At 44.6% G+C, this 23,217-nt stretch overlaps 1 protein-coding gene and 1 long non-coding RNA gene across 3 annotated transcripts in view; both read right to left on the reverse strand.

Moving 5' to 3' along the window:
* Znf366 (zinc finger protein 366) overlaps nt 1-1,632 on the reverse strand; it is a 65,784-nt gene extending 64,152 nt beyond the window's left edge. Inside the window, exon 1 of one of the 2 annotated variants that reach the window (XM_052159490.1) lies at nt 1,222-1,632. The gene's annotated coding sequence lies outside the window, so the exon portion shown is untranslated. Of the gene's footprint in view, nt 1-1,180 lie in introns of both variants that reach the window. The other variant, XM_052159489.1, reaches the window with a different exon arrangement.
* A 17,625-nt stretch (nt 1,633-19,257) lies between these two features.
* Nucleotides 19,258-22,977, reverse strand: LOC127666844 (uncharacterized). The gene is made up of 4 exons (XR_007973725.1): nt 22,731-22,977; nt 21,202-21,273; nt 19,755-19,860; nt 19,258-19,657 (listed from the first exon to the last, which is right to left on the reverse strand). It is a non-coding gene; the product is annotated as an uncharacterized LOC127666844 (long non-coding RNA).
* Between the last annotated feature and the right edge of the window lie 240 nt (nt 22,978-23,217).

The following is a 23,217-nucleotide window of genomic DNA, read 5'->3' on the forward strand; positions in this document are numbered from 1 at the left end:
TTAATTACGCGATTGTGGTTAAAACATGATCTGGCCAAATTAATTTTAAAATCTCCAACTACTTTTACTCTGCTACTCATACCCTGAGGACTTCAACCCGTATGTACCACAGGAATGGATAGTTTGAGAAGTACGCAGAGCCACTGCCTTCCACCCATCCAGCATCTCACTGGATTAAACTATTAATAGCAGCCGTGCCCCGGGCTTGGCTTGACCTTGCTAACCTGTTTTTGACAATGCCACGCCGGCTCCCTCTTGGATTACCATACTGAGTTCTTGATCACATTACCCTCTCTGACAATGCAATGGAAGCAGCTCAGACAGCTCACCGCTGGTGGCACAGTGTAGATATAAGCCTGACTGCCTTGCTGTGTTCTATTTGATGCATTAGAAAAGCAGGCTCTGGGTGACTATTTTTCAATTGCATCCGTGGCTTAGCTTTTCATTCTTTCTGACACAAGCAATCAATCTAAATCCTCCCACTCCAGTCACACACTGATTTCCAAAACTCAAGTTATATGCCCTGGAACCCCTGCCTTCTTCTGTGTGGCACATGACACCCCGAGTTGACAGTGGATGGTACATTTACATATACCCCACATGGGCCACCTATCTCCCAAATCTCCCACAAGCAACACTAGTCCAAAGAGGGATTCCCTTCCTTTCCCTCCTACTTCAGGGACAGAGCAACAGTCACATATGAACAGTTCTCTTTGGGGAGGTAAACTACAGAATAGAAAGAAAAAAATCAGGAGAAAGACACCTCAAGTCAGACAATAAATATACCAAAAACCCCTGAGCAAATCACAGTTTTCAACAGACACCCTGAGAGGGGTCCCAGGATGCAGTCCTGGGGCAGTGACCCCTCCAGTGGGACACACCACATGTCCCAGCGGTTCCTAGTTAACCCAAGTTGCCTGTGACAAAACAATTCAGATTTAACACAACGACCTCCTCAGCTCCAACACAATTCCGTTTCCACTTCTGCCAAGCCCCAGCTTCGCAAAGGCATTAATATTCTCTTCTGCAAAGAGGCATGGGCTTGCACTCTAGGCCACTAATCAGTCACACCTTTTGATTAAAGAGCACACCAGGGAGGTGGTTTCTATGGAAGATGCCAGGTCAGCCTCCATCGCAAGGACATTGAAATGAAGGTAGAAAGGAGTACGAGGTCACTTACCAGCTCCTGGGACTGAGAGGCAGCAGCCCCCACCGCTTTACCTGGTCTCTGGATGTCTCTGTCTTTCCCTCTCTCTCTCCCTCTTTCTCTTGTGTACCGATTGCAGGGAACTTAAAGAACTCGCAGGGACAGTGTTTCAAATGACTTAAGAAGGAGAACAGGAACAATACTCCGTTCTCTTTTTCTCAGATGAGTACCTTCGGGAAGAAGGAAGGAAGGGAGGGGAGAGGGCGGAAGTCAACAACCCTTCGCTTTCCTGAAAAAAAATAAGGAAACAGAAGATAGACATCTCATTTTCTCTTAAACAAAATGCTGGAAGGGGAGGGGGAAGAAAGAAAGAAAGAAAGAAAATCTTTACAAAAATGAACTCCTCAAATATGTTCTCTGCCCTGGGAGTTTTCATGACATGAAAACTTCTGAGTGGCCCTGTCCTGTCCAAACAAACGCAGGCTCTCCTGGTCACAGCCTCTAGTATCTGGCTTACAGAACTGACACAGCCCAAAAGGAACAAATCATGTCATGTCAATGCTGACTGACTCTCAGCCGGGGAAAGTTTGGGCTGCTGTGCTAACCAAGAGGGAACCTACAGCCTTTACCAAAGGGCACAGTGGCTGGCCACCCAGGCCTTTTGACTTTTCCTAGCTGCTTTGAAACACCAGCATTGCTACAGTTCCTTGACTGGCTCTAGGTTCTTCAAGTTCCTCACAGTCAAACAGCAAATTTACGCAGAGCCTGCTGAGCTCTGTGCACTGGGATAAGTCCAGTTCCATCTTTGCTGATGGACGAAAAAGGAAAAGAAGCCACTTAGCACGGTGTTGCCAGCCACAGTTAATTCTGACTGTTGTTTACTCTTTCCTGTCCTTCTTGGATGTAGTCACCTCTGGAGCACTGGAGGGAGGGTGCTAGTGTGTTTTGAAAATGCTGTGAAACAGCTGAGGTATGAGATAAATCAATCTCTGTTTCTGAAAGAGGGGGGAAAGCTGAGTAGGAGCAGAAAAAATGGGTGAGCATCCTTTACTGAGGGTGGAGCTGGGGCTCAGTGGGCAGGCCTGGGCTCTGTGAGGGGTACATGCACTGACAGAGGGAGCTGGGGCTCAGTGGGCAGGCCTGGGCTCTGTGAGGGGTACATGCACTGACAGAGGGAGCTGGGGCTCAGTGGGCAGGCCTGGGCTCTGTGAGGGGTACATGCACTGACAGAGGGAGCTGGGGCTCAGGGGTCAGGCCTGGGCTCTGTGAGGGGTACATGCACTGACAGAGGGAGCTGGGGCCAAATCATCTAATTAGCTTTGTGAGTCTTGTGCCCCCCCCATTCATTCAGTTGAGACCTTTTTCACCACAAACAGGAACCAGCAGTTGTGTGGTCCTTTGTGGTGGTGGCACAAGAAACATTGGTCATAAGCTGCTTCCTCGATTTACTTGATAGTGAAAAAATGGGGTGGAGATTATACCTCACGGATTGCCACGGGAAAGGTGGGTTCAAGGAAAGTGAGGCTTGGTTCAAAACCTATTATATGCTTTAACTGGGTACTATGGTCTGCAACATCGAGTGCTTGTTGCACTTTTTCTGAGTATATCTTCATCTCTAGCTGCCTGCCTGGGTGCCTGTCTGTCTGAACATGTGCAAGGCCAGAGAAGCCACCACGTGAGAAGGCTGCTCTGAATAAGAATAAGAACTGGGTGGACTTCATTCTTATCATTTGACATGCGTCCGACTCTGGTATTGAGATTTCTGCCACGAGTGGCCCTGTCCCCATAGGTGACACCAACAGCAGCCAGCAACACTAGCTCTGCCCTTCAGCCAGACTCACACAGAGCAGTGCAGAGCAAGCACTCCCCTGCCTCCTGTCCTGTCCTCTGCGCTGGCCCTCTGCTGGCCTTCCTCTGCATCCTGCCTCTGCAGGGAGGGAAGGAGAGGGAAACTGGAAAGCCAGGAAGGCCAGAGAAGGACACCAGACAAGGGAGGTGGCCAGAATAGCAGAGGCCTTCAGCGGGAGGCAACATGGCCAAGCCAGGAAGAAGCCTGAGGCTTCATAGCATGAAACCTTAGCATTGTAAGTGGGTCGTGAGAGAGAGGTGGATGGGGAGCCCCAGGGAGACGGTGGGCATCTGTCATCACAGAATGTAGGTTTGGGAACAGACAAGAGTCCTTGCAGCCAAGAAGCCTTCATCACCTGAAGAGCCAATCACAGCCATGACCCCTCCTATTTGTTCTTCTTGCAGCCTCGGGCCAGGCCAGGCTGAGCCCCAGGAGTCCAGTCCCAATCCAAAGGAATTCCCTTTCAAGTCTTCAGCATGTGGGGACTGTCACGTTGGACCAGATTGTTTTCTCAACGAGAACTGACCCACCCAAGAGAGCATGAACAGGGACAAGTCCATTCAGTGTGCCAGGCTTTGATTCCAGCCGCCAGACTCTACTGGACTTCAGGGTTGCCCACGGGACTCTCTGAAGTTGCTCTCTGCAGACACCTGACTGTAACCTGCCTGCTGGAACCACAGAAAGACTTCTTCCTCTTTCCCCGCCCTGACAGTCATATAGAAAGTCACCTATGATCCCCATCCATCACCCACTGGGTGTCAGAAACTGAAAATCCCTAGGTCCCTCCCATTAGGCCTCCTGAGAGAGATCAGAGCTGGGCCCTAAGCTGCATGGAGCTTCTGGAGACTGTTCTGAATCCTACTGAGGGAGAAGGAAATGGGAACCTGTGCCGGGCCAATGTGAAGATGCCCATGTGGCCTGGATGTAACTTGGGGATAGACCCCCTCCATAATCTCCACACAGTGTGGCTCATCAGAGAGATCATTAGAGCTGGCCAGAGAGGGCTGCAGGCCCATGGGCCTGGGAGAGAAATAATGATGGGACCCAAGTAGTAACCTAGCAACCCAACATCAGATCCAACTTGCTCTCTCCTCGTGTGTGCACAGCTCATTACTTCCCAATTCTAAACCATCACAACGTGAGCATCTCCAGCTATAGTGACAAGAACTCTGGGGCTCTCTGTTCATGCCAGTAGTAATTTAGTTCCAGATCTGCAAGTGGGGAGCCAGTATCAAAACAAGAGTGTACACTAGGAACCGTATACCAAAAGCTTTGTGTGGTGCTGGCCAGAGAAAACCTCCAGAAGTCCATCTGTCTGAGTGGCCAGCATCTACAGCCAGAAGCAGGGCTTTTGTGTTCCTTCCACTGCACGTGTCTAACAACAGGTGTGCAGACCTGCTTTTGAAGTTGCATGAAGTATGAAGCTGGTTTTGTTTATCTGCTCAGGGCGTTTCTCAGCCTTGACATTTGCAATATTCTTCCCCAGTGTTGAGTTTATACACAGCTTATTCCTATCTCATTGCTGCCTGGTACTTCAAGCTGGGACTACACCACGATTTACATGACCACTTTCCTGAAGATGGACTTTTGAGTCATTTTCTAAGTTACAGCATCACATCTGTCCCTAGCAGATGTCTTCTGAAAGGTCAGAGGTAGGACTCATTTCTCTCTGAGAAGAGATTCTTCTCCAGTGACTCAACATTTTGTTAGTTGGCTGGCTGGTGGTTGGTTTGATTTCCCTTGGTATCCAGCTCCTCGCACATGGGATACATGACATTCAGGGTTTCTTCTTACATCATATCTAGTTGTTTTGAGGATGTGATGATACCTTGGAGATTCTTGCAGGGTGCCTAAGAAGCTTGAACAAGCTATCAGGGTGATGTTCTTACTTCCTGTGGAACCCCTGGGAAGATGGCTCCTGATCTCAAGCCCCATGGTATGGACTTAATGTCCTCTTGGGATTCTGTGGACAGTGAGCCTCTATTGACCTCTGGGTTCTATGTGGACTGGAGAGACATTTTAAAGAGCTGAAGGGTTGCCCGGCCTGAAGCTACCTCGAGCCATCCATTGTCTCTGGCTTACTGTCTTTCTCTTGCTAAGGCATGATGGTTTTCAAAACCCAACTCCCCAAACAACTAAAACATTCATTTCTTTCTTCCTTTTTTAGTTTTAGTGTTTTTTGTTTTGCTTGCCCTAAAAGTGATACGAAGGACTCATTTGAACAAGTTATTGGGGAAGGAAGTCTATCATATACGTCCAGCATTCATGCCCCGGGGATAACACTGTTGGCTTTGTGTACTTCAAGACCTACCTCAAGGCACACAACCCTGTAATGTTTGTGCTGTCCACCCATCCCTCTGTGTTTGAGAATGTGTGGTTCTCAACTAGTAAGATCTCAAACCCATGAATTCTGATTCAGAGCAATAATGTTAAGCCATGGAACCCAACGGCTTAGGTCCCCACACAAGCACGGCTTGTTTAATTTTCTTAATGTATCTCTGTCCTCTATGCAGAAGCCATTAACCACTCACAGCCTGGAACCTTCTGGAGCTCAGACTTGCTCACCATTACCTAGTGAGCTTCTGGCCTATGAAATTTTTTTGCTTCTACATTAAAGACCACAATTTCTCCAATTTTAGGGATTATGTGCTGTGTTTGTACCACCAGGTAGGCACTGCTTGTGAGGACTTGGAGAAATCCAGTCGGGCATGCTAATGTCTGGACACAGGATAACCATGGCAGTTTGAGAGATGGGTGGGTAGGTTGTTTGTCAAGAGAAAGGAGATAGGCAATGTGTGGAATAAATGAAAATATCTTATGAATGTCTGTCAAATAAGGACATCCACCACGACTCTAATTGCATCCCCGTTTTCAAAACTGATACTTAAACCTGACTATATTCTGCTCCTGCCTCCTACCTGCTTACTAACTGTCTCAATATGCATTTCTTATGGTTAGGCTTATCAACCCCAACCTGAGAGAGCTGTACACACCCAGTGCTGTCATCAGAAAGCTATCAAGCATTCCTAAAGATAGCCAGGAGGTGGTGAGTGAGGGTGAGTGTGAAGTGGTGGTGGTGAAGCTATTGGAGTCATGTTAGAACCAAGGTTGACATTATTCCAAACAGACTCTGATATACAAGATGGGTCTGTAGTTTAGAACTGGACACCCATAGTTGTAAGGATCATCTGAGACTAAGGAAAACAAAACAAAACAAAAAACAAAACAAAACAACAAACAAAAACAGGCTTAGTTTCCCTGACCTCACAGATTACTTACTGCCTTCTCAAGCACTGGAAAGGCAAAGGGAGGCAGATCTCTGTGAGTTTGAGGCTGGCTTGGTCTACAAAACTAGTTCCAGGACAGCCAAGGCTACACAAAGTAGCCCAGTGTGGAAAAAACCAGCCTCCCTTCCCTGCCCAAATCCACAAAGAAACATGTGGGGGATGTTTCCTTACACACCAAGCAAACAAACATGTCTGCACCCAATAGCAATGTCCTCTAACTCACTTAAATCCTGACATAGTCTATATAGAAAAAACATTTAGTCCCAGAAGCTGTGAGCCCGGACTCATGAGCCTGTTCTCTGTTCCAGGTAAAGAAATAAAGCTGCAGGGTGTGTGTTGAGTGTTTTTAACCAACTGACTATAAAATGGGTTTCTCATAACCCTTTCCTCAACTTAAATAATTTGACAGGGCGGCTTTCAGAACTCAGGAAAGTACCAAGCTCTGTCTAGTATTTTGCTATGAAGGATGTTACAAAGGATTCCTGTGAGACTAGATGGAGGTGAGTAGGCAGGGATGAAAAGAAGGAAACAAAGCTTCCACCCTCTTTGGGCACACCATTGTCTGGGAATTTGTGTGTGTGTGTGTGTGTGTGTGTGTGTGTACATATATATCTTCCTTAGTTTCCTAAATGTATATCCTAAAATTATTCCTGAAGAATTGTGGGATTCCTGTGGAACCTGTCCAGTGCTGGCTGTCCTGGAACCAGCTCTGTAGACCAAGCCAGCCTCAAACTCAGAGATCTGCCAGCCTTTGCCTCTCCAGTGCTGGGAAGCTATCTGTGAGCTCTTAACCACCGCCCCCATACACACACCCCTTCTGAGTTTCACATATCTAGTATGAGAAATATGAGGTAGCTTATGGGTATCTGCATCCTAAAGTCACTGGATGGACTGTCACAGGCCAGAGGTTAATGTCCTCCAGGATTCACATCTGTAATTCAGAACCGCCAACTTCAATGTCTTCTTCCAAGGTAGCAAGGCCTATCCTCTCCTTGCAAGCTTTCTATGAGCCTCCCAGGATTTTCTATTTTATGTCACACAAGAAACGAAAAGACAGTCTTTTGTAGACACTAAATCATCTGACAGCTCTGTGTCACTATTTTTCATCGATCCCATGTTCTTCATTGAGTTGTTCCAGAGAGAAGGCACAGAGGGGAATTAGCACTGAACTTTGGCCTGATCTGGGCCTCCAAAGCTGGCTGACTTGTTTGTGACTCTAAACTTTCCTCATCAAGACTTGTTATAGGAACATCTATTTGGAATTTCAAGACCTATTAACTAACCCCAGAACCTTCCCCCTAGAGAAAGACCCAAGGTTACTGATACTCTGATAAAACTCAGCTCCCGTGGAGTTTCTCTTCTCAGTCTTGTGAGACTCAGCTCGTAAGGGTCAGGTTCCTCTCTTCCTCAAGCCTGTCATCTGGCCTCACTAGCTTCTAGACCATATTTGAATAGAAATGCAAATACTCGAATGAGTCAAATGGCTAATACAAATGTGTTGAATAATGTTCATGTGCAATACAAGAAGCTGTAATGGGGATCAGGGTTAATTGATGAGTCATGAATCACCCAAGATGCTCTATAGACATAGGAGAATGGAGTCCTGGTGTTGTGAAACCTTGTTATTTAAAAATCAAGATGTCAGATTCGCAGGTAATTTCTTTAAATATTACGCAGCTACCACTAACTTTGTAGGTAATAAAAATGAGACAGTGGGTTTGCTTTTAAAATGCACAGTAAAATATTAGCAGATAAATGCTATGTGGGGCGGCTGGTTAGATTGTTCAGTGATTAGGAGGATTTGTTCTTGCAGAAGACCTGTGTTCAGTTCCCAGCACCTACCCAGCAACTCACTGCCATCCACAATTCCAGTTTCAGGGAATCTGACACCTGCGTTTGACTCCTGTGTGTACAAGGCACACACTTGGTGCACATATATACCTGCAGACAAAAACACCCATACACCCATACAACCATAAATAAATCTTGTTTTAATTAAAAATGCTACTGTGACTATAGTGTGTTCTAAAATTCTCTAAGGAAAAAAAATATAACCTATATGTAAATGAACCTAAGGATAGTCTTAAAATATGCCTGCAAATTTTTTGATATTAGTTTATTTGACCCAAAACACCTGAGTCCCCATCCTTTCCTGTGGGCAGTACTCAGTAATTTCCTTTTCTTAATGAAAAAGGATTAGTCAGAAGTGGCAGTGACTGACGTAGGAGACAAGGTCATTAAAGTACCAAGCAGTTTCATCGTTCTACCCCTGTCCCATTGTTTGTTCTGGGGAATCAGCTGCTTGTCACAACACCCAAGCAATCCGTGGAGCACATGGAGGACAGCGGAAGCCATCTGCTGGCTGCCCCAGTGCCTTCAGATGACAGCGGTCCTGGCAGCCCTTACCATTCCCACTGTACCCTCATGAGAGCTTCTGAGGCAAAACAGTGACACATTTTAAATTCCTAACCTACAGAATCTAAAAGATAGCAATCACTGCCTTTTAAATTCTTAATCTACAGAATCTAAAATAAAAATTATTTATTATTCCCATCTATGTGCTGCTGTGTATATAAAAGAAAGTTTATTTAGCTCAGTTCTACTGACTCTGACAGTTTCCGCAACTGTAGTTGGCAAGGACTTTCCTCTGTCTCAGCCTGTCAGAAATGGAAGGCCAAGCAGGCACTTGTACGGGAGACAGAACACAGGGGATGTCTCAGTTCATAATGTCCCAATCTTGAGGTGGCCAGTCAAGTCCTGTGAGAAAAGCCTTAATCCACTCGTGAAGTCAGACGCCCCCTGACCTCATCAGTCCTAAAGGCCCCACCACCTGATAATATCGCCACACCCTGGACTAACTCCCTAACACATGAGTTGAGGGGATATATTCAGGTCATAGCAGCGTTTTGTTTTTATTTTCATTGCTGTTGTTTTTAGCACCAAGTTTCTATTCAAGTTGCTATACAGCAGAAGATAACTTAACACAGTAAGTGCCCAGGAGGCTTCTGGGTTAGAACTTTTGGCTCTGCCTTTTCAAACCAAATATCCCAGCGGAGACTCTTCATAGGCTCCTCTCGAAGTCTGACCCTGACACCAGACACAACTGCTAAACCTTTGCCCCCTGAACACCGGCCAAGGGAGGGGGAGCTCGGTCTTCTTGGAGTTTTCAAACACATGACCTATGAGACAACAGACAGACGCAGTGGGGGACCCTTGGAAGATGGCAGTCCACCACTCATGACCCCTTGGAAGATGACAGTCCACCACTCATGATACCTTGGAAGATGGCAGTCCACCACTCATGACACCTTGGAAGATGACAGTCCACCACTCATGACACCTTGGAAGATGGCAGTCCACCACTCATGACACATTGGAAGATGACAGTCCACTACTCATGACACCTTGGAAGATGACAGTCCACCACTCATGACACCTTGGAAGATGACAGTCCACCACTCATGACACTTTGGAAGATGACAGTCCACCACTCATGACACCTTGGAAGATGGCAGTCCACCACTCATGACACATTGGAAGATGACAGTCCACTACTCATGACACCTTGGAAGATAGCAGTCCACCACTCATGACACCTTGGAAGATGACAGTCCACCACTCATGACACCTTGGAAGATGACAGTCCACCACTCATGACACCTTGGAAGATGGCAGTCCACCACTCATGACACCTTGGAAGATGGCAGTCCACCACTCATGACACCTTGGAAGATGACAGTCCACCACTCATGACACCTTGGAAGATGACAGTCCACCACTCATGACACCTTGAAAGATGACAGTCCACCACTCATGACACCTTGGAAGATGGCAGTCCACCACTCATGACACCTTGGAAGATGGCAGTCCACCACTCATGACCCCTCCCTGCTGCTTTGCTTTCTCTCCCTGCATCTGTGGGGTTGCGGAGGGTGGAGGGGCGGCTAGGCGAGTTCTTTTTAAGTGTCTTTTCTTGGTAGGTTTTCCACGGTGGCAGAATTATTAATCTGCTTTATACAGTAAAAGATACACACCTGTCTCATGTATGCCAGTTAATGCTCAGAAAGTCAGACATCAGAAACCTGTCATTTTCTAAGTAGGGGAACGATCCAAAGGCTCATATTACTTAAAAGCAAATACAGACAACAGAATGTAAGTTCCATGGAATTGAACTGGGCCCTCTGTCCACTGCCAGGAAGTCACTTCTGGTCACAAGCTGCTCCACAGCCATTTGCTGAGTGATTGAATCAAAAATTAAAATGACATCAGAAATGCTGTTTTCCCTGAGTCCCCGCCAATCTCACTCCTGAGGTGTCACCCGTGCTGAGCCGCCAGTGTGACAGGCTGAGCCTCTTCTAGAAACAGTATCAAACCCAAGGGGAGGGGGGACTAGACTAGACACGCTCAGATCCGCCTTTGCCCCCATCTTTCCTGCAAGGAGGCCCCAGCAGGAGACGCCACTATTCTTCGGTTCTTATTTCTTCTTCTTCCAGCCTTAATGTCACAGGTTTTGTAACTCTGGCCCAGGCTTCCTCTTCTTTTAATACTCACCCTGAAGAAGGCAAGTTACCACTTGTGCCGGGCTTTGAAGCACAAACGGGAGCCCTCAGAGCGATGTGACCAGAGGCACAGAGCTTGGCAGGTGACCTGCTATGACAGATGTTCAAAGTGGCTGTCAGTGCATGGGAGGTGACCTGCACAATGGAGCCAGCCAAAAACAACGTAAGAGGTGAAGAGAGAAACAAGAAGAAAGAGCCACAACAGGGCAGCCTCTGGGGTCACTGCGTCTCCTCAGGTCTAACCTCCTCCCTCCCTCCCTCCACCCCGTCCTCAAACGACCCCCTTCTCCTTCCTCCAAAAGAAAAGTTAAAAGCTTTCTTTTGGGAACAGAGAGGATTGCCCAGACTTCTGCTGTTTACCTTTGGTAGGACAGCCATTGGTGGCAAGTTCAAACACAGGAAAAGACCTCTGGTTACAGGAAGAGCTGCAGACGGGCTGGGAGGCTGGTCTTGGCTGTGCTGGGTCCGTAGTCTCCTAGAGAGTGTTCAACTCTGGGATCTGACAGCAGGCCCTTGTCTGAGTGACACCAGGCACCCAGTATGCAACAATTCCTTGGATTGTTTCTTTCCCTTAGGGTTATTGCTAAAAGATAATGCTGCTGAGAACTGGAGAGGTGGGATTGGGTGAGGACGAAGAGAGCCTTATATTACAAACAGACATTACCTTTCCCGTGTGTGTGTGTGTGTGTGTGTGTGTCTGTGTGTATCTGTGTGCCTGTGTGTATGTGCTTGTACATGCTCATGTATGTGTGCATATGTGTGTTTGTATGTGTGCTTGTACATTCACATCTATGTGTATGCGTGTGTATGTGGAGTATGTGTTTGTGATATGTGTGGGGTGCTGTGAGTAAGTGTAATGCTTATGTGTGCATGTATGCTTGTACTTGAGTAGGTGTGTGTATGCAATATGTGTGTGTCAGTTCATGTATGGGTGTGTAACTGTGTGTGTGTGTGTGTATGTGTGTTATACTGGGATTCCAAGTTATGCTTCCATAGCAAATACCTTTCCCACCTCCATCTCTCTCCAGACGTTCCCGATCTCATATTGAAAACGTCATCACAAAAAACATAAAATCAGGAGTCGTATTTGACAGCATGCTATTTCTTTTCAATCACTCAAATGGGACTCCGTTTACTAAGGAGGTCACAGTCATCAAAACCGGGTGACAACCCAGAGAAACCGACTTCTCTGTAGCTCCCTCCAGAGCTGTGATTTGTTGGGGGAAAGGGTAGGGAGGGTTCCACCTTCTCACAGTTCAAAGCTGCTGTGCAGGAAGCCTCCCCAGATGGAGGAGGGAGGGAGGCAGCAGAGAGACAAATGCTGTGAAGTAATCAGAACCTTCTGGGCTTTCCCCACTCCACCCCAATTTCTTTCCTCTGATTCCATTTCAAAAATCCCCCTGACTCCAAGAAGCACAAGACTTTTTGGGCAGGTCATTTTTAAGCCTATCACAAGGATCTCACTTCTCTTTCCCTAGTCTCTCTCTCTCTCTCTCTCTCTCTCTCTCTCTCTCTCTCTCTCTCTCTCTCTCTCTCTCACACACACACACACACACACACACACACACTCACACACATCCTTCCTTTCTTTTGACAAAGTTTCTCTTTGTGGCCCAGACAGACCCGCATCTCACAATCCTCCTGCCTCAGCTTCTCAAATCGTGGGAATCATGGCTGTGTCATCTTTTGTGATTCTGAATTTAATAATTTGTTTCAAAAATCATTACTCTGTCTTCCAGCCAGCTCACAGCTTCCTGTCATCACAAGAAGGCGATCCTCCACCAGAATGGAAGAGCTGTGCTTACCTGACGCCCATCTGCCCTGCACCATTGGTGTCCCAAGAAGCAGTGATTTCTCTTCCACTGACCCATTCAGGAAGCTTGTGCAGTATTTTATGTGAGATGGAGAGCTTCTGTGTTGCTTTAGTCTTTTGCCTTAACTTGTTTTTTTTTTTTTTAGCAACTTACTCTAGATATCTCCCCCTTCTCCCATTTTGCTTGGGATTTTTCTCTCCTTTAAAACATTTTTTAAAAGATTTTATTTAATGTCTATGTGTATCTTACCTGAATATACATCTACGGGCATCAGATTCCTTGGAACTGGAGTTACGGAGTGTTGTGAGCTGCCATGTGGGTGCTAGGAATTAAACCCAGGTCCTCTGGAAGAGCAATCAGTGCTCTTAACCACTGAAGCCTCGCTTCAGGCCCCTCTCCTTGTGCTGGTGCGGACATCTTTCTCTACATGTGGATATTTTCCATTTCTAGACAGATGGCTCTGAGTGAATGTTACAAGAACATGTGAGAGCTTCCCTGGAAGCTCACACAGTCATTCCCATGGTGCCATGGTTTGAATATGATGTCCTGATACAGCGCACACTTTGTGCTATTTTGGAAGCTTGTGGAACCTTCTGGAAAGTGGGGCTTCGATGAAGGAAATGGGGTGCGTGGGTCTCAGAAATTATGACCCAGCTCTACTTCCTGCTCTACAGAGATCTGCTTCCTGCTCACACCTTCCTGCTGAAGATGCAGCGAGGTGAGAAGCCATGACTGAGGGCTGCCCCCACCTCCATGCTTTCTCCGCCATGATAAACTGTGCTCTCAAGCCCTCCCTCCCTTGAGTTATTTCTAGTACTTTAAATCCTTTGTACGTGAACAATGGCTGAGAGCTGAAAAGTTCACAATCATGGTGTGAGAATAAAAGACCAAGAATATTTTCCTTTAAGACTATCTGTAGAAACCTCTGTTTCTAGTAATTGTAGACTAGGATATCTGGACAAGTCTCACTTTAAAGGTGCCCAAAGAAATGGATGAAAAGGCCTTTGAATTGCTTAAAGCAATGAAATATTAAAAAGATAGTGAGGGTTTACAAAATGAAAAGCTAGATGTGGAAAAGTCAGAAAACAAGACTAACATTCAAACTAGATTTCATCCTAAGGGCATTTGTCAATCCTTACAAAACTGGTTAGTAATTCAGCTGTACCTTTGTGGGATGTGGGTGCCAGTGAGAAAAAGCCAAGACCTTCTGTCCACCAGAGGTGAAGACTCTAACCCCCCACTCTGCTTAAAGCTGTCATTCCAGAATGGCAGCTTCTTCAGACAACATGAATTGTAAGTAGACAAATTCCTGAAAAGAATGTCTGTACTGATTTATATTATAGTTAGTGGTCCAGAGAACCACTAATCTTGGCCTTGGTTTGGTCTGTAATTGAAATACCTCAAGAATTCCTTAGAAGAAAAGGAAAATTCTCTTTGGAAAAAGATGCTATCACACTTATAAACACCTTAAAACACTAGAGTCAAGAATAACCACTCATACACAGATACAAACACACTGAGAAAAATACAACACAACAGAAATAAAAGTCAACACAAGCAGACCCAAGAGAACTGGAGATGGGAACTGCTGGGAATTTTAGTCACCAACCATAAGGTAATATAAAAATTGATGATAGACATAAATCCATAGATCAGGAACACTAGCATGTTGACACATAACACTCCTGGTTATAACATAGTGACGCCATAGGAACTGGTGGTTTGTGTGTATACAGGGAGAACATGTTACCTTCAAAAGTAAAATAGCTGATTTTTCAAAGTCAATAATGGAACTTAAAAGGCAATAAAATTATATAATCAGCACAGTGAAAAAAAACATATGCCCACTTAAAATCCTAAAATTCTAGCATCAGAAATTCTATTATCATTTGTTTAAATGAGTTTTGAAAGTCCCAGAACTCATATTTAAGGGAGAAATGAAAGGATCCAGATGAAAGGCCCCAAGTCCAAGTCCAAAAAAAAAATAAAAAAAATAAAATAAAAAATAAATAAATAAATAAAAAGACAAGAAAAACAAAAAGATCTTGTAGAATTTTTAAAATTTGCATAAAATTATAATTGATAAATAGAAAACTAGTTGAGATGTGAGTGAATGGGGTTTAAAGTTTTGATATTACCAAACTACATAGAACAATGTTAAGATCAATAATGTAAAGTTAAAATAAAATATTAGGTAGAAACTATAATTTTACACTAACTACCAAAAAGTAGATGATTATAAAATAACAAAATTTCTTAAACAAATAAGAGAGAAAGAGGATAATTTAAATTTTTACCCAATCCAGAAGAAGTCAATAAAAGAGAGAGAGAGAGAGAGAGAGAGAGAGAGAGAGGAATGATAAATGAGGGAGGACATTCCAGAATCATCAAATAATGTGATAGATCAAACCTCCAAGACACAAGTAATTACATTAAATGTAAATGGGCTAAGCTTGCTCTTATTTAGTAAATGCACAGCTAGAGAGAGGGCTGTGGGTGAATCATGATAGACATTGGGTTGACAGTAGGAAGTCTAAATTCCAGTTCTTAGCTAAGCATCAACAGAACATGGGATTCTGAGCAATACCCACGCAGGAAGTGAGGTGATTAGGTTGGATAATGAGTGCACCTCAGCCCATCCTTGCCAATTTTGAAACTGTTCTTATGACCTCTTTTAGAGTCTTAGTCTTCTGTGACTAAGAGCTGGTCATGTTCCCAGAAGGAAAGGATGCCCTCTGCTGAGATAAAATGGAATTATCTTGACTTCAGGTGTCTCATGGGGCAAGCTATCTGAGAAAACACATGGAAATGGAATTTGGGAGAGGTGGCCAGGAGAAACATCGCAAAGACACCATCCCTTCTAACGAGAGAGATGAAGAAAGGCAATCTTCGCATGGTTTTATTTCCCCCCCAGATGTTGACAACATCTGGATGTGATCCTTAAAACGTCACAATGCGCTGACTTTGAGTTGCGCCAGATGATGGCAGAGTGGGAGCCTGGCAAGCCTGTATCAGGACCCAGGGAGATGCTGTCAGTAACCTGCAGTTTCAAACCTTGGACACCTCACATCTTTACTCTTTATACCACTTTGAGTGGAGACTGTGTTTTGTGGACTGGAAACCTGCTACCTGATGCTACCTGCTTCCACGTGACCTAGTAGAGAGAGGGTCACCTAGTTCAGTGACAATAGATACAAATAAATATGGATGATGCATATGAGTTCACGTGTTTTTAGTGACCACATTAGAAAGAAATTAATTTCAATTATATATTTTATTCAATATCGTGTGTGTTAAAATATCATCATTTCGATACAGAATCAGCACAAATATTGAAGTGATGCTTTACAATCATTTTTACATTAACACTTCAAAATCATTACCCATGATTACCAAAATCATTAGCCCATGTTTCTATTCAGGCTAACCAGATCTATCAGGTGCTTAAGAGCTGTATGTGGCTAGTGGTTGCCCATCTAGATGGTTCCCCACAGGCCCAGGTGGCACAGCCATTGCCCTGGACACTGCCGTCTCCAGGGTTAGCAGTGAATGAATGACAGAAACATTTGGAGTGCGGCTTGCCTAGTCAAGTCAGCCTTGCATGCCTGGGAAGCCGGGGTGTGATCACTTTTCAGCCACGTCAGAGCTTCTCCCAGAAACACCCAGGGTTGGGAGTGTGCCCAAGTCCCTTGGCAGGCCTCTCTCCAGACTGTGGGTTATTCTGGAGGGACTGAGTCTTGTCCTGCCCACAAACTGCAGTCATGACCTTACTTGTAATCATAAGGAGAAGCCATCTTGCCTCTCCTTTGTTTCTGTCATGGTTGATCCTCATTGTCAAGTTGAGTGATTTAAAAGTGGCCTAAGAGACAAACCCTCTTAGAGCATGTTGGAGCATGTTGCCGGGGCATTTCCAGAGAGCGCTGGCTGACAGAGGTGGGAAGACCAGCCTTGAATGTGGGTAGCACTATCCTATGGGGTAGGATCTTAGACTAAATAAAAGGACAGAGACAGCAAGCAAAGCACCCACACTCATCTAGCTCTCTGCTTCCTGAGGCAGAGGCAGTGTGGCCCGCTATCTCACACTTCTGTGACCACGCCTTAGCGTTGTGATGATCCAAATATCTTCTTTCACACGAATATACATTATTCGGTAGACTTTAATTTCTTAAAACATTATTTATTCTCTCACAATTTGAAATGTATATAATTATTTTGATTATATTCACTACTAGTTCCCCCTCCCACTGAACTCCTTCTTTCCAACAGGGCCTCCTCTCACTCCCGTGTCCTTTTTTAACACCCACTGTTTAATTGTGGTTGCATGTGTGTGTGTGTGTGTGTGTGTGTTTATTTGAACAAAGAAAACTTACACAACTAAGGAATGTGACTCTACCTCCCCAGCCCTCATTAGCTGCCTGTAGCCCTTCAGGTAGGATAGAGTTTCATAAGCCCCTCTCCCATTAGTGATAGAATGTTAATGGTTCCTGTGTAGACAGCCACATGTGCTGTGTGTGCATGGGTCTAACAGCCAGGTTAGGGCCACAGGATCGTCACTGCTTCTTATCCTTAAGCCCTTACAGTCTTTCCACCTCTTTTCCCACAGAGATCTCTGGCTCTTTCGGGGGTAGGGGTGATACAAATGTCCTACTTAAGGCCTGGGCATTCAATGTTCACGTATTCTCTTCCCTTGGACCAACTATGAGTCTGTGTGAACTGTCTTCCAGCACAAACAGAAGACTGAAAAGCATCACTGACATGGTTATAAACATAAATATTTAGAAGGAAATCTTGTACAATGGTCTTTAGCAAAGCAACAGTAGCATATTGGCATCCAGGGCCTATCACTTCTCACTGGACCCTTGGCGAGGCTTACAGGACTAGGCACAAATCTCTCCTGTGAAGTAGGCTCAGATGCAATCAGGAATTGGTTACCGCACAACGGTCACACCACCACTGCACAGAGGATACCCCTTGCCCAGCAGGTTGGCATTGCAGTCTTTGAGGTTCACATCTGGGAATGATTGTTGATGCCTGCCCTCCTCCGACAGCCTGCATAGCGCTTTCCAGCACTGCAAAAGTCAGCAAGGAGGAAGCGTCCAGCTCCGTTTCAGCTTGACTTCTTTGTCTGGCAACCGAAATGTGTGGTATCTTCAGCAATGGGGTATTGCCACCTGTCCTGGTGGGCAATCAAGAGCAAAGGCAACCGACTGTTGCTCTAGAGGTCTTGGGGTGGGGGGTTCCACATGGGGCATTGGGATTTTCATGTAGTAACACCCGACTTCTAAGAACAGCATGTCTGCATGGGTGCCTTCTTTCCAACTCGCCACCTCTTCCTTCGCCTCTTCACCAGCTTCTTCCTCTCTTAATATGTTTTTAATTAAGTTATCAAGTAAGTTTCCACATATCTTAGTTTCCACATGTCTTTCCTCATCTCTCCCATCCTTCCCCTCCCTCATTTAAACTTTGCATTCCCAATACCCTGTCTTCTCTCATGTAACTGGTTCTACTCTCCTCTGTCCCTTAAGGCGCCTATCTTCTCTCTCCCCCTCTCCCCTCTCCCCTCTCCCCTCTCCCATCCTCCCTCCCCTCTCCCCTCTCCCATCTCCCCCTCCTCCATCTCCCCCTCCCCTCTCCCCCTCTCCCATCTCTCCTTCCCCCCTCTCCCCTCTTCCCCCCTCTCCCATCTCCCCCTTTTCCCTCTCCCCTCCCCTCCCCCTCTCCCATCTCCCCCTCCCACTTCCCCCTGTCTCCTTTCTGGTATCTTCACCTCTACAGTCACTCCAAGTCAAACATATAAATGGGAAAACTCAAAGGTAGCCTCTATGTTTGAGACAAGACGTCTGTCTCCATGGAGCCCAGTTCCATAACCCGGTACTACTATTTCCCATTTTGATGCATTTCCCGCAGATTTAATGATTTTATTTTTCTTTACAGTTTAATAAAATTCCACAGTGTAGGCATAGTACGTTTTCATTTTCTATCTGTTGGTGGGTGCCTAAGTTGATTTTATTTCCTAGCTATTGTGAATAGAGTAACACTGAGCATTGGTATACAGGCATGCCTGCAGCAGGTCAGAGAGTTCCTCTGGGGTATTTCCAAGAACCGTAGAGCTGGGTTATATGCTTGTTCTGCTGCCACTGCCGCCACCGCTGCTGCTGTAGTTATTGGTGATGGGGGGAGGGGAACATTGCATGCTCTGATGCATATGTGGTAGTTAGTGAATAAGCTCCATGAGCCAGTTCTCTCACTCCACCTTGGTAAGGCTGAGTCTCTGCTGGTCTTCCTGTCATGCTCTGCTTTCCAAACTAGCTCGCCCACAGTCTTCCAGGAACCGTGGCTCTGCCTTGCATCTGATGGTACCAGGGCTGGGTTACAATAGCATGCCGCTACATCGGAATCTTTTTCCTTTCCTTTCCTTTCCTTTCCTTTCCTTTCCTTTCCTTTCCTTTCCTTTCCTTTCTTTCTTTTTCTTTCTTTCTTTCTTCCTTTCTTTCTTTCTTTCTTTCTTTCTTTCTTTCTTTCTTTCTTCCTTCCTTCCTTCCTTCCTTCCTTTCTTTCTGTCATTCTTATTTTTCTTTTTTTTTGTATTTTGAGAGTTGACATTCATTTCTACTTTTTTTAAAAATTTATTTATTACATGTAATTACATTACAGCTGTCTTTAGACACCCCAGAAGAGGGCATCAGATCTCATTACCGATGGTTGTGAGCCACCATGTGGTTGCTGGGATTTGAACTCAGAACCTTCAGAAGAGCAGTCAGTGCTCTTACCTGCTGAGCCATCTCTCCAGCCCATCATTTCTACTTTTTATCTTATTATTTTCTTGGTTTATTTTTAGTTCTTTGACTATTCTAGTTCCTAACGCTCTGACAGATAAGTAGCTAGTCAGTATTTTCTCCCGTTCCTTAGGCGGTGTTTTTGATTGCTTGCTTCCTTTGCCGTACAGAAGAAGGCTTTTAGTTCTAGGAGATTCCAGATGTCCAGTTGTTCATTATGAGAAGCTGGGGGTAAATATGAAGACAATTACAGCAGCTGGGAAGTGAGGGGAGAAATTCTTATAAGAAACATCACCGAGGAAGAATCTCAAAATCTGCTTACAAACTTGGCTCATCCTCCGTCTGCTCGGATCACCCATGTGCACAGACTCAGCGCAATCTGATTAAGGCACAAGATGGACTGATGTCTAATACTTTGCTTCTACCTGCTGTAAAAAAAAAAATCAATATTCTTTGGAGGAACACAGCAAAATCAAAAATCTCAATGATGCGTTTCTCATGGTGCTAAGGATCCAATAAAAATTATTAGATATACAAAAGAAAGAAATGGAACATGAGTCAAGTGAAAATAAGTTAAGGGAAGCCAGGTAGGGTGACCCAGATGAAACATGAAGACAGGGGCTTTAAAACCACCATTAAACTATGCTTGACAACGTAAGGAAACGACACTCCCGCATAGAAAAACAGCCAGCTTGTACATCTGTGGACTGAACATATATAGACTGAGGAAATTCTGAAGATGGTCAAAATAGCTCAGGTTATAATGAACCTAAAATTCCCTACTGGAGAACCCTAGTTTCCTAATGTTTACCAACTTATTACCCATCTTGAAAAATCTTAATCAAATAATAAGGCCCTGGGAGAGGACCAGATGGCCAGAGCGGGGCATCATCTCGATGATGGACCTTGCTCAAGGGAGAAAGCAGGCCTGGCACGCGGCAGCAAAGGCCGCACTGCTTATTTGCTAGGCTGTTGCTAGAGGCAATGCAAAGTTGCGCGACGACCTTAAGGAAGTAGCTCACTGTTTTCCTACAGCAGGATCTGCAGGTGTTTGCCCAAGCGCATGACTGCACAAAGAATTTCAACAAATGCTCGTGGTGACTTTACAGCTCAAAACACACAGAAACCCAAAGTTTTAACCAATCAAACATTAATGAATATGTTTCAAGAAAGAACTGAGGCACATTAGTGTGATGGAATAATCCCGAAGGATAAAAGGACCAAACTAATCAGCACATATCAAAAAAAGGTATGTAGTAAACATAATTATGTTTACTATAGTAAGGCTATAGTAAACATAATTATGCATATATAAAATACTAAAAGTTCTAAAAATTAGTGTGTATTTCACATGACTTAAAGATCATATGTATTTTATATACTAGAAGAAAATAGAGGTGATAAAATATTTTAAAGTGATTTCTAAAATATCATTCAGTCTAGTAATTGAATTAGTAATAATAACTATTATTCCATTTCTAGTGATCTCTAAAAATATGAAATACTTTTGGGTCAACTTAATATGGCACATACATACCAATACACACCATATATAGCATATCTATATATATCAAAATCTAAGAAAGACTGTAAAGAAAATTTAGGGAAAATTTAAACAAATGCCATGCCATGCCCCAGACTGAAAGTGAGGAAATTCTCCTCAATCTGACAGTGAAATTTCCGACCCAGTTCCTGGGGCGGTGAGGGTAGGGCTAGGGGGGTTGAACTGAACAGTTTATTGTTATTTACTGGAAATGCAAAGAACTTACCAAAACCAAAGCAGTTTTGAGAGGGCGCTCAGTGGAAGGACCTCTACTGATGATATGGTGTGTGCAGGAGAGCTACAGAAAGCAAGAGAACAGCAGACATTCACACCAACGGAGAGTTCAGAATTCAAACGATATGTAGATTTTTTTTTTTTGAAGTGTCAGGGAAATTCAGTGGGGAGGGGTGATAATCTATTTAACAAATGATTTTTGTAGCAGTCAGGGACCAGTAGGCAAAATGAATCTTGACCCTTATCTTACACAGTTCATAAAAATTACCCAAAATGGTTCATAGACTAAAGGACAGAGCTATGTCCCTGTGGTGATTGAAAGCAATTTGTTCCCCAAGCCTCTAAAGTTGATGACCTGAACTGCTGTGTTTGTGTACTGTGACCTTTAAGAAGTGAGGCCTCATGAAAGGTCCTCAGGTGAACTGGAGGTGCGCCTGTAGGAGGGATTTGGCAGGAACGTTTTCTCTCTCTCACTCCTGCTCTCACTTTCTCTGTCTCTGTCTCTCTCTGTCTCTCTCCTTGTGTCTCTCTCCTTGTGTCTCTGACTGCCTCTTTCCCTGTCTCTTTCTCCCTGTTTCTATCTCTGTCTGTTTCTATCTCTGTCTGTCTCTGTCTCTACCTCTCTCTCCCTCCCCTCCCCAGCCAAACATCTAGAAAACATTAAACAGATACCCCTAAAAATAAGTATTTCTAAATTCAGAAATGATATGAGGAGCCGCAGTAGACATACATTTCGGTCTAGTTTAATAACAGAGGGCAAAGAGAACCTTCTCTAACATGGAAACGTTTGCAGCGACTAGCTGGTCGGTACCTTTTCATTCACAGATTCAGTTTTATTTGAGAACCCTGCAATTTTTCTTTTTTTTTTTTTTAGGTTTCTGGTTATTTTCATAAACGGATGAAAATACTAATGCGTCTTTTAAAGCTAACTTAGAAATGTTTAATTAGTTTAAATTTTTAATTCATTATTCCTATGAATCCCATACGTAGCATGATCCTAAAAATTCCATACAAAGGAAATGTAATTTATTTGCAATCTGTATGGTTTTCCATCTGCTGGTCAGAGGTCTATTTATGTGTTGTCATACATAGAATCAGAGGCAAGGATTGGAAGGAAATAGACTGGGGACACTCTGGGGTCAAGTCATCTCCCTGTGGGTGGGGTCTTGGATGCTTACACTCCTGTCAATCATCTGCAGAAATCCCAGAAACACAGTGTAGTTTGGGCTTCAAAGGATGACACAGGCTACATAGAACTACATAGAAGGGGAAGTTGTTTCTGGTGGTCAACCTATCCGCTACAGAAAAGGCATAATTTTTAAAGGCATAGAAAACAGAAATAAAAATCAGTAGGATAACAGAGAAATTTAAAATAACAATTTCTTAGCAAGTTCCAAAAAGAAGTTAAAAATCATTTTGATGCCTATAAAAGTGGGATTTCCAGTGGCAGAGGCAGCCCGCGCGCAGACAGCTGGGCTTCTCCCTTTCGGCCAGCTGGGCCAGGCTCTTCCCTTGCCTTACCAACTGCATTCTTCGGGGCTTCCTGCCCCACTTTCCCATGGTTCCGTTTCCTCTGTCTGGGATGCATTCCTTAGTGGCCAGCATCTAGCATCTACACGTTCTCAGTTGGAGTCTATTTACTGAGAAGCCCAACCACTTTCAAGCACATTCAGAATCCACCCTGACAGTTTCGCATCTCGGATTTCTCTAAAATCAGTAAGCTCCGCGAAGAAGGAGCACCTGCTAGTTTTACAACAAGCGTGCTACCCGCCCAGCCTTAGGAACAAAGTAACCAAAAGCTGTGCTAAGTGTGGTAACAGGAGGCAGGGGTGTGGCTTGGTGAGTCTACAGGAAATGGTGGCCTCAGAGTTCAGGTCACAATCCTGACTGGGGGGTCTATAGCTTCTGTATGTTCCCTTCAAGGTTTCACATTTACAAAGAGGGAAATGAAAATGTCCCTTCAGAGATTCACAGTCAAAATCAGCTTGATAAATCCCTGCAAGTACCC

This window comes from Apodemus sylvaticus, chromosome 16 (assembly GCF_947179515.1).
Source record: "Apodemus sylvaticus chromosome 16, mApoSyl1.1, whole genome shotgun sequence".
In the NCBI taxonomy this organism is placed as follows: Eukaryota; Metazoa; Chordata; class Mammalia; order Rodentia; family Muridae; genus Apodemus; species Apodemus sylvaticus.